The sequence below is a fragment of the Schistocerca cancellata genome, chromosome 3 (genome assembly GCF_023864275.1).
Source record: "Schistocerca cancellata isolate TAMUIC-IGC-003103 chromosome 3, iqSchCanc2.1, whole genome shotgun sequence".
In the NCBI taxonomy this organism is placed as follows: domain Eukaryota; kingdom Metazoa; phylum Arthropoda; class Insecta; order Orthoptera; family Acrididae; genus Schistocerca; species Schistocerca cancellata.
In genome coordinates this window covers 537,080,137-537,092,142 of record NC_064628.1, presented here as the reverse complement: position 1 = coordinate 537,092,142, position 12,006 = coordinate 537,080,137, and positions in this window count along the sequence as shown.

The following is a 12,006-nucleotide window of genomic DNA, read 5'->3' as shown; positions in this document are numbered from 1 at the left end:
CGGAGAATATACACATTTCTCTCGGCGTGTTATGTTCAGGGTAATATAAAAATCTCAGTAAGAGAAGACGTCAACTGGATGCCGGTGATACAGGCAATAACATCCAACTATTTCTGTCGACTTATCACCATGACGACAGAGAAATTGGATGTATTTTGATTATAGTTCGTTAGCCTTCTTGCGACCTCGTTCTAATACCTCGTGGGAGCAGGCATAATATTTTGCTTTTTGAACACCGAGCAATAACACGCAATGACTGTAGATGGAAGGATGCAAAGAAACAATCAGACTCATGAGCGTGGACCCAGTTCATCATTAGAAGACTAAACAAGAGGGAAACATTACGAAAGCAATGAATACGCTGATTAGTATACATTATTTGTATAGATCTGAAGATGAAAAAGCGCAGATCTGCACTTTACTTTCTGTCTTAATGGGCATGATTTTTAGTTTCTTCACCTCTGAATTTTCAAATGAATTGATTATTACATGGCACAGAATAATTAGTTAACTGTGTTTCTTACAGCTTCCATTCGCACCAACATTTTTCTACATTCTCGTGCAATTCATGAAATTCTACCTGTATGATCACAAGACTTCACATAGATGCAATCGATTTCGAGGTGCATAGTGTTTGTTATCTTACTTTTTGTGACACATGGGCAAAGTTGATTTCCAAAACCTTTTCATTGTACTGAAATAATCTTTTGTCACAAAGTAACAAGGTAAGTGTTTTATTCGTATATATTTTGTGGGAAACTGTAATCATTATGGTAGATTATACACCTGAATGTTTGACACAATTGGTAGGAAAAAACGCTGCATATTAACCAAACCACTCGCCTTCTCTCCGTATCCTGCTATGAGATGAGCATGGGATTCTCTTCACATACCGCTACAGAGCCGTCGCTAGCACAGCTGAGAATTGTCAACACCGTCACAAACATTTGGCAATACTGTGACAGTGCAATCACTTCCACGTATGCTACTGAACTGACTCGCTAAATTCGCTTGGTATTCAAAAATTGTTCAAATTGATCTGAGCACTATGGGACTTAACTTCTGAGGTCAGCAGTCCTCTAGAACTTAGAACTACTTAAACCTAACTAACCTAAGGACATCACTCACATCCATGCCCGAGGCAGGATTCGAACCTGCGACCGTAGCGGGTGCGCGGTTCCAGACTGTAGCGCTTGATATTCCCTTTCCATTTGAATGACTCGTGCTATATAATCCTCATGTAAACTAAGACACTGAGACTGAAAATTCAATTTTTTGGCTAAAGAAATGCTATTCTTCACATAAGTGACAACTTTTATACTCTTTCACGATGTGTTATGAGGCTGAGTGACCAATACCATGATGAGAGTGGCGTGCTGGCAGCAGTGTGTCCGTTGCCCCGTGGTACAGCCCGTGTCTCGTGTCGCAGCAGCTCAATGAATCGTCAGTTCTAACCGTGGAAGGGACCAGCGTGTGCGAGCTTTTTTTCTGATATATTTTATGGGGATACGAATTTCCATAAAAAATTATGTAACGAAATCGGAAGAAAAACCTTTACACTTTAAGTCCTTTTGGTAGCTCGACCCAGTAAGTTGTGTTAATGGTCATAGATCTCGGCTTTCTGACTGTTAAGCTGCTTCACTATACAAGCGTCTCTGAAGAAATTCGAATCGACCGTCAACGATACGAATTTCAATATTGTTTCTTCACATAAGACTCACACGTCAGGGTGATAGGTATGAAGGGAATGAACCTCTTGACTACTGTAGGGCCTCTATGCTAAATTTCCAAAGTAGCAATTAGGACCTCTCTGCAGACATTTACTAACAGCGGCTCTAGCGACTTACTTTTTCGCTGGGTAGCTTCACATATGGGCAATTTTGTCGCCTTAAATCCAATTGAATTTTTAAATATCACTTCTGAACAGCGTTCACTTCTCCATTAATCAATGTATAGACCTCAAAACAAGCAATATGCCTGAGTAACTATGGAGCATGTTCTGAAAGGTACTGACACAATGTTTTGCATTCATTTACAATAGGGAATCAAAGAAAGGAACTAAACACATTACACTGCATTTAACGAACACATATGAATCCATGAAAAAAATAAATTATTTGAAGAATCTCCTGTGAAAGGAGAAAGAACAGGATATGACACTTTAATTATAGAGCACTGGATCACAATGAAATCAAATCTGTGCCACATTGATGGATTGCATACTAGTGTAATAAAATACTCACCAAATAAAAACGGTTTTGTGCCTCCATTGCAATAGAGTATGAAACACAAATCTTAGACAGATTTTATGGGTCACCACTCAACTACATTAAAGCATTTTACATCGTCGAGAGTGAGGAGTGGAGCAGACGTTGCCGGCAGAAGGCGTGGCAGCGCAGCGCCTCAGCCCCCGCCGGAATGCAGCAAACGGGTCCCAGAGAACTCAGACGCATGAGGCGTTCAGAGGCGGAAGGTAGGCCAAGAAATCTCTCGCTAAGATATTGTTGAACCAAACTGTCATTACCAATGTGACAGAAAGCGAAATATTTTGTAGATTCGTTTGCAATACACTCATAGCTTCAGCACGGAGGGGAAAGGGGCGATAAAAATAATGTCGACGTGTGCTCTCCGTTGCCACATGTCGTATTATCTAGTCTTGCGTTTTACCTTTTTTTTCTTGTCATTTTTTTTTAAGTAGGTCAGGGGGCAGAGAGGGCAGGGGTCGTACTTGGAGGCCTCGCCACGGTGTCCCCGTCTCCTGACAGGATAAGGGAGAAGCAGCAGGAAGGAAACATTGTACATTGTAATTTTTTTTGTTAGTAACAATTACACTAGGGGTAAGATAGATACTGCCTACAGGAAAATTAAGGAGACCTTTGGTGATAAGAGAACCACTTGTATGAACATCAAGAGCTCAGATGGAAACCCAGTTCTAAGCAAAGAAGGGAAAGCAGAAAGGTGGAAGGAGTATATAGAGGCTCTATACAAGGGCGATGTACTTGAGGACAATATTATGGAAATGGAAGAGAATGTAGATGAAGATGAAATGGGAGATACGATACTGCGTGAAGAGTTTGACAGAGCACTGAAAGACCTGAGTCGAAACAAGGCCCCCGGAGTAGACAACATTCCATTGGAACTACAGACGGCCTTGGGAGAGCCAGTCCTGACAAAACTCTACCATCTGGTGAGCAAGATGTAAGAGACAGGCGAAATACCCACAGACTTCAAGAAGAATATAATAATTCCAATCCCAAAGAAAGCAGGTGTTGACAGATGTGAAAATTACCGAACAATCAGTTTAATAAGTCACAGCTGCAAAATACTAACACGAATTCTTTACAGACGAATGGAAAAACTAGTAGAAGCCGACCTCGGGGAAGATCAGTTTGGATTCCGTAGAAATACTGGAACACGTGAGGCAATACTGACCTTACGACTTATCTTAGAACAAAGATTAAGGAAAGGCAAACCTACATTTCTAGCATTTGTAGACTTAGAGAAAGCTTTTGACAATGTTGACTGGAATACTCTCTTTCAAATTCTAAAGGTGGCAGGGGTAAAATACAGGGAGCGAAAGGCTATTTACAATTCGTACAGAAACCAGATGGCAGTTATAAGAGTCGAGGGGCATGAAAGGGAAGCAGTGGTTGGGAAGGGAGTGAGACACGGTTGTAGCCTCTCCCCGATGTTATTCAATCTGTATATCGAGCAAGCAGTAAAGGAAACAAAAGATAAATTCGGAGTAGGTATTAAAATCCATGGAGAAGAAATAAAAACCTTGAGGTTTGCCGATGACATTGTAATTCTGTCAGAGACAGCAAAGGACCTGGAAGTGCAGTTGAACGGAATGGACAGTGTCTTGAAAGGAGGATATAAGATGAACATCAACAAAAGCAAAACGAGGATAATGGAATGTAGTCGAATTAAGTCGAGTGATGTTGAGGTTATTACATTAGGAAATGAGACACTTGAAGTAGTAAAGGAGTTTTGCTATTTGGGGAGCAAAATAACTGATGATGGTCGAAATAGAGAGGATATAAAATGTAGACTGGCAATGGCAAGGAAAGCGTTTCTGAAGAAGAGAAATTTGTTAACATCGAATATAGATTTAAGTGTCAGGAAGTCGTTTCTGAAAGTATTTGTATGGAGTGTAGCCATGTATGGAAGTGAAACGTGGACGACAAATAGTTTAGACAAGAACAGAATAGAAGCTTTCGAAATATGGTGCTACAGAAGAATGCTAAAGATTAGATGGGTAGATCACATAACTAATGAGGAAGTATTGAATAGGATTGGGGAGAAGAAAAGTTTGTGGCACAACTTGACCAGAAGAAGGGATCGGTTAGTAGGACATGTTCTGAGGCATCAAGGGATCACCAATTTAGTATTGGAGGGCAGCGTGGAGGGTAAAAATCATAGGGGGAGACCAAGAGATGAATACATTAAGCAGATTCAGAAGGATGTAGGTTGCAGTAGGTACTGAGAGATGAAGAAGCTTGCACAGGATAGAGTAGGATGGAGAGCTGCATCAAACCAGTCTCAGGACTGAAGACCACAACAACAACAACAATAATATTTTATTTATCCATTTAATTTTAATGTCCCAAAAGAAAAATCATATATACAAAAAGAAGGGAAAGAAATATAGGGCCGAAGTGACATCCTCGTCACTTCACTGGCAGTAAATCCTATCCCTCAAAACAACGTAAACCTGGGACTCCCCACCGCTTCGGGGGGTTATGAAACATGCTGCCTAGAAAGTTCGCAAAATGCGTTTTATATTTAGAGTGGCGTCGGATGATTTCGCGTTGTTCTAGTAGATAATGCCAATAGTCCATGCCCGATATCAAGGTCCGCGAGAGCACGTAGTGCGATGCGTGTCCTCCAATCCACCGGATTGCCGATGTTTTCTGTGAGGGGTAAAAGACAGCGTCATGGAAGAATAACGCGTCCGTCGTGATCGTGGATTCATCGGTGCGTCGGAGGAGGGCCATGATGCGTTGCGTCAGCCGGCAAACATCCTTTGCCTCACCGCACTGTAGAGAATGTTCGTCGGTGTCCTGCATGCCACATATAAGGCAGAGCGGGGAATCTACCATGCGAATATCGTACAATCGTTGGCGGCTAACTGCCTTGCGGTTGATGAATGTATAGCATGACTATCGCGCAGCTGTGGTGAGGAGAGGTGTATGGACAGCTCGCCAAATCTGTCGCCAGTTTCGTGTTGGGTATTTAAGTTCGACAACATTGCTGCCATGATGACGCCGCAAGTATCGATATATCTCACGGGTAGTGGGAATTTTTGTAGAAAGTATCTGTAACTGAACGTAACTAAAATCAACAAAAAATCGCGCGTCGTGAGAAAAAGAGGGCGAGATTGTGCCTACCGCCACCGGTGGTTCAGAGGACGCGGGAAGAAGCACATCCATGATGGCCGACGTGATAGCGTGTTGCCGTTGGTTCCAAGTTCGTAACGTCGCTCGCAGGTATAAACCTAGAGCCTTGTTCCGCACATCCATGAGATTAAGTCCTCCAGAATGGTGTGGGAGAGTTAAAGTCTTGTATCTGATCTTAAACAACATTCCTTGGCTGACATAGTATCCAAAGGCCGCCATTAATCTGTCAGCAATACCATGTGGCATTGGCAGTACCTGTGCTAGGTGCGGCCGTCTCGAGGCCAGGTGAACATTAGTGTATTCCACTCTTTGGAGCAGGTCGTGCGTTCGGAGTGAATTGTTGCGTATGTGCAGTCGCACTTGCTAGAGGAGACGTCGATAGCTCGCCTCCGCTGATTGCCGTAGCGATCGTGTGAACAATACACCTAAGTATCGCAAGATGTCCACCGTCGTAAACGGACTGTGCAGAGCATCCAGCCCTCGACCGATGTGCATGATCTTGGTTTTATTCATGTTGACCCTGCTTCCCGCAGCTACTCCGTACGTAGTAAGAAGGGTAACCACCTTACTTACTTCGTTCTCCGACCGGACGAGTATCATCAAGTCGTCGGCATATGCACGACACGTGAAGGAGCTCGCACGGAGTCGGACGCCTGTTAGAGTCCGTCTAAGAATCTGCATCAATGGTTCGAGCGCTATTGTAAACAGTATCATCGACAAGGGGCATCCTTGCCTAACTGAGCTGCAAACAGGAATCGTTCCTACCATCCTGCCATTGACTGTCACCGTCGAAGAAGCGCCGCCAAGGAGGCGCATGAGGACGTTAATAAAATCCTGTGGTATCGCCATGCATCGCATGGTCGAGTCAAGGAAATCATGGTTGATCCTGTCAAAGGCACGATCAAAATCCACCGATACCAACGCCGCTCGCATGCGACAAGCTTCCGTCAGGGAAATTACGTCACGGTATTCGCCGAGGATAGAATTTATGGTGCTCCGAACCCCTAGACAAACCTGGTCTGGTGGTATTGTCTTGGATATTACAATCTTGAGCCTTGCCGCCAACAGTCGCGCAAAGATCTTATAGTCAGTATTGAGCATCGTGAGTGGTCTAAAGTGATGGGCGCTGACACTTTCGGTATTGGTATAAGCAGTCCCACCATGAAATGCGACGGAACGTCCGTGTCAGGGCTCAATAACTCATTATATACCAATACTAAACGGGACATCATTAAATCCGCAAACGAGCGATAAAATTCGAGTAGCAACCCATCTGGCCCAGGGGATTTATGCGCCGCACCCTTCGCGAGTGCGCCCCGGATGTCATCTTCCGTTAGGGGTTCCAATAGCGCCTCTGCATCCGGACAATCCACCTCCGTTTGCATCTGTCGCAAAATTTCTTCTCCTGTCCGATTGTCCGTCGGCGTCCCAGTGAAAAGGAGGCGGTAATGCTCCAGGAACTCAGCAGCTATGTCCTGTTGTGACGTCAAGGGCCGACCGTCGTCATCATGGAGCACCGTGATTAGAGGCGATTACGCGCATGTCCCTTGGACACATGATGCATGTTAATACGTTCTCCATCGACGTTGTCCAAGCACCGAGCACGGATCGAAAGTCCCTCCAGTCGACGTCTCGTGATCGATAAAATGCAGGCCTGAATGCGATGGACTTCCGCTTGACGCTCGGGCGATGGGGCCCTGGAGGACAAGTCGCGGAGCACCATGTAGTAATAATCAAGTGTATCTCGGAGCCATTTCGCTTTTTCCTTGCCATACGTTATGAGAGCTCTTCGTATCGCCGGTTTTGCACACCGCAGCCACCATGAAAGAACCGTACGGTGCAGTGGCAGACGGCGAGTGCAAGTCTGCCATGTTTCTTCGATCCGCTGGCGACATTCGAGATCCACCAATAAGGATGAATTAAGTATCCAGGAACAACGACTCCGCCAGACCCGCTGCCGTGGGAGGGTTAACGTGCATAAATATGCAAGGTGATCCGTAAAAGCTGTGGGCCAACGTTCAGCAGCTAACATGTGATCTCTTAATCCATCAGAAACATAAGTCCGATCCAGCCTGCTCGCCGAGTGGCTAGTAAAATACGTGTAGCCCTCTCGCTGCCCATGGATCTTTTCCCACGTGTCCATTAGGGCCATGTCCCGACAGATCGTGTTCAATGCGTGGCAGGAGCTGAAATGAGGTGTTTGATCCTTCGGTGTGAGTACAAAGTTAAAATCCCCCCCTACCAAGATGTGGTCATACCTCCCATGGAATAGGGGGACAATCTCCTCCGAGTAGAAGCGTGCACGTGCCTGTCGATTGTCAGATCCGGAGGGTGCATAGATGTTGACGATACGAATGCCGTTCACGGTCATAGCCAAACCACGAGCCGAAGGAAGGTAATCGAGATCACACATCGGCATCCCTTCCCGGACTAGTATCGCTGTGCCACGTCCTCCATCTGGAGTCGACGCTAGATAAGTGTTGTATCCATGCACGTCGGGAAAAGCAGCATTGCAGGTTTCCGGCATCAGCAGAATATCAATGTCTGTGGCGTAAATCATGTCCCGGAGAAGTTGCATCTTTGTAAGCGAACGTGCGATGTTAATGTTCACTGTGCCCACCTTATATGCATGGTTCGTTGTCGTTGTCATGCTCGAGTCATGTCATTGCGAACTCCAAGGGCTTTAGTCCACTATTCGTGCTCAGAGGAGTGCCCGCCAACGGGTTGCCCTCCTTTCTTGTCGTTCCGTGGTGTGCATCCTGTAAGTGAGTGGTCATCATTTGGGGGTGGCAAGTCCCGTATGTCTTCGACTGGTTCCGCACAGTCGCAGTGGTCATCCATCCGAGAAACGTCCTCTGATGTATTTCGACGTGGCTGCCGGGACATTGGTGTCCCTGACTCCTTCGTCGGCAGCGCTGGGTCAGTCGGTGTCAATGAAGAGTGACCATCTGAAAGGCAGGACATCCGGTCACCATCTGACGGAATCCTGTCAGCGTCCTCTAAAGGCACGTGTTCTGTGTCAGACAGTTCTTCGGCTAGGATACCATTCGTGTCCCCTAGGGGGGGACTTGTCACCTGAACTATGGCGACGCTATTTGCGACGCTTCGGCGATCGCTGTTTTCGTGCCCTGCCCTCTGCTACCTCACTGTGTTCGTCGATCGTTCGTTGGTCTGTTGCCGGCCCACTGTCTCGACCTCTACTTCCACGCCGCTTGCTACATGTGAGTTTTCGGAAGGTTCCTCCCTCAACTGACGTGACGTGTGTGTAGGGACATTCTCCGAGTCACCTCCATGCTCCTGTAACTCGGTCTGCTCTTGCATAAAAACGTCTTTGTCACGCTCCGAACTTGGTAACACCTCCCGGCGGGCCACCGACACGTACGTCATCGGCAGTTGCGTGGGAACTTCTCGCTGTGACGCTTCTCCATGTGGCAGTTGCACGACACGGCGATGTATGCACTCCGAACGGATATGTCCTTCTCCACCACAGCCAGAACAGGTGCGTTGCTGGCCATCGTAAATCACAGTAGCTCGACATCCTCCAATGTATAAATAAGAAGGGATATGTTTAGTAAGGACGATCCGCACCTGTCAGACGCCGTTTAGCACAGGATAGGTGCTGCCCAGCGTTCAGGCGTATGACTAAGTACCGTTCCATATGGTCGCAGCGATTCAGTAACCATCGATTCTGGCACCTCAAACGGCAATTCAAAGATTCGAATGACCCTCAACCCAATCCTAAAGGAGCTACTGTTACATCGCTGATATGGCCATCAGAGTGACGAAATTTAAATCCTCTTTGAGCAGCGGAGAGAGTTCTTTCACACGCAGGTTCATCGGTCATCTTTACGTACATTGTACTGCTTACAATGGACAGGTGTATTCCAATTATGTCTGCAGCAGGTAAACGAACTTCTTCCCTCAAAAAACGCTCTATTTCGAAAGCTTTGGGTCTGGAAAATTCGTTGTCGAACGTAAATTGGAGCGTAGTCTTTCGAAAATTGTGTGCCATGGCGATCGAGTCAGACAACAACACACGCGAGTACCGGCGGTGTAAACACTTCCTCGTCCACGCGCGCCCGCGGCCGGGACAGCAGGTCCGTGCCGCGCCACCGCCTAAAGCAGTCGCAGTCGAAAGTGATACACTCATACTGCAGTAAAGACTTCCTCCAGGACGTGCCGCAGTCTACTGTGTAGCCAGATCGAGCGTATTGCCGGGCATAGAATTCTGAGGGCAGCACGATTGTATTGTCCACCTCACGTACAATTTTTTTTGTTTAAGATCGTATTTACAACAAATATTGCACACTGAAAACCCACAAAAATTAACAAAATAAAATTATTTTATGAGAGCAACGTAAGCTGCAGCGTTCGAAGTATTCATAGTATTGTATACGTGTGTGTAAATGTCGTGTAATGCCCACTCAAGGAAGACAAGGATACACCGTCAACCTTCAGTATTATAAATACGCCTCAGTTTGTGGATGAACTCAGACTTAGGTTGATCATCATTTTGTATATTTAGCAGTACTGTACCCATTGGTGTTAAACTCGTTATCAACCAATCATTCCCACAGCTACAGGAACACTACCTGTGATACCTCTCAGACAAAATACTTCTGCAAAAAAGAAAAAAAAACCTGACACAAACGGTTGGAAGTTTGTCTCACAACCTTCGTACCTGGATGAAGAGATTTTCCTATTTGAGATATCTGTGAACGTTGCTGCATAAGACGATTTAAGAAGAAACTAAATTCCTTCATCTAAGACAATGTTTAAAGACATCGTCTTAACGGCAATAAATCGTGGTTTAGCCGTGCGGTTCTAAGCGCGTCAGTTTGGAACCGCGTGACAGCTACGGTGGCAGGTTCGAATCCTGCCTCGGGCATGGATGTGTGTGATGTCCTTAGGTTAGTTAGGTTTAAGTAGTTCTAAGTTCTAGGGGACTGATGACCTCAGTAGTTAAGTCCCATAGTACTCAGAGCCATTTGAACCATTTTGAAATCGTGGTTTGTGAATCGTTTACTGGCCGTACTTTGCCGCATTTCGCTGGTTGGAAGGCAAAAAGCTTGCTGACAAATTTCACACAAGGAAAAGGGGGACGAAATGTCTCCCACTGGAAGGTCATGTTGTTTTGTTTAAATGATTACAAAATCAGCTAAAACGAACAGTAAGACTGTCAGCATAAGCACATTACTGTTGTCAGTATGATGGTGCACTGTCAGGACATGTAATGTTAAAGTGCCCGTTTAGGTCAGGCAATTTGTATACAGACGTGGAAGAGAGAGCACCACTAAATTCTACAATCCGCGTGCACTGCATGCACACAGAAATTGCTGTTACAGTATACTATTGGAGACCAGTGAGTGAACTGCTTATTTTCCATTGAGAAAGAGCACTGGCAAACAGTCTTCGCTACAGTAGGTTATTTAAACTTGTGTCACTCTGAGCTAGAATTTATGGTCAGCGACTAAGTGTAAGGTCAATGCGTCGGATGCGAGTTTTGCAACTGTGAAATACTTTCCTACATTAAAGATGTGAATATTAAATTTGAACTAATAATGCGAAAATTTTGAACTTGGTTAGCTTAGAATGAATATCTTTCTGTTTATGGAAAAGGAAAACAATTGATTTTCTAAAACATTCTCTGCCATACACAACTTGAAACAGGTCACGTCGACCAAATAATGTGGAAGAACTGACAGCGACGTATATCGGAAGGCAGTAAGATCCTTGGGCTTTCGGTTTGGCAGTATTCGACAGCCATTTCTAGGCGCAAGTAATTTAAGAAAGGAAGCGCGTGTTTGTTATCAAGTAAAGTCTTCATCAATTTTTTGTTTTAATGAAATCTGCGAGTAATTGCTGATGTTTGATATTAACATGAAAAGGACTACGTAGACAAGGAAAGAACCTCTTCTTGGGCAACTACTTGTATAATGACTAAAAGGCATTAAATGATCTTCAAGCACATGTGTTCCAGCAACGGTATGAAGAAAATGATAGTAATAATGACGGTAATAATCGAATTATCCGGTAACTTCACACTTCACAGTGGATTTTCTCGAGCTAAGAAATTTGCTGAATTAGTGAAAAATTCAAAATGGCTTCACATCGTGGCTATGATGTCTAGAAGAGACTTTACATCCTGCTGACATGAGAATAGCATCATCTCCGCGTCAGAAGATTGCTTCTACTTAACCATTTAATAGACTCGCATCTTTTCCACCGTGACTAATTTTGTAAGCTAAGCACATCATCCGCCACAGCATACTCCTGGGGCTGGGAAATGTGGTCACAATGGTCTGGTGGAAAGAACTTTCACAGGTGCAATGCGTGGGTTCAGGCATTTACTTTTAAGAGGCAAGAACACATTTACTTTACCTCTGGTAACCTCAAGAGAAAGACGTTATAATCCAGAATCGGCATTAAACATCACGTTCCTTCATTACCAACTGGCCAGAGTCGGATTGCGTTGGGAAATGACATAGGCGGAATTCATGGTAAACAGAAATACTGTCTCCAGTAAACTTACTTACATTAGAAAATTTTATGTTATTTGATGAACCGATAGCCATTTAAATGAATAGGGCTCTTATTTTTCTTGTAC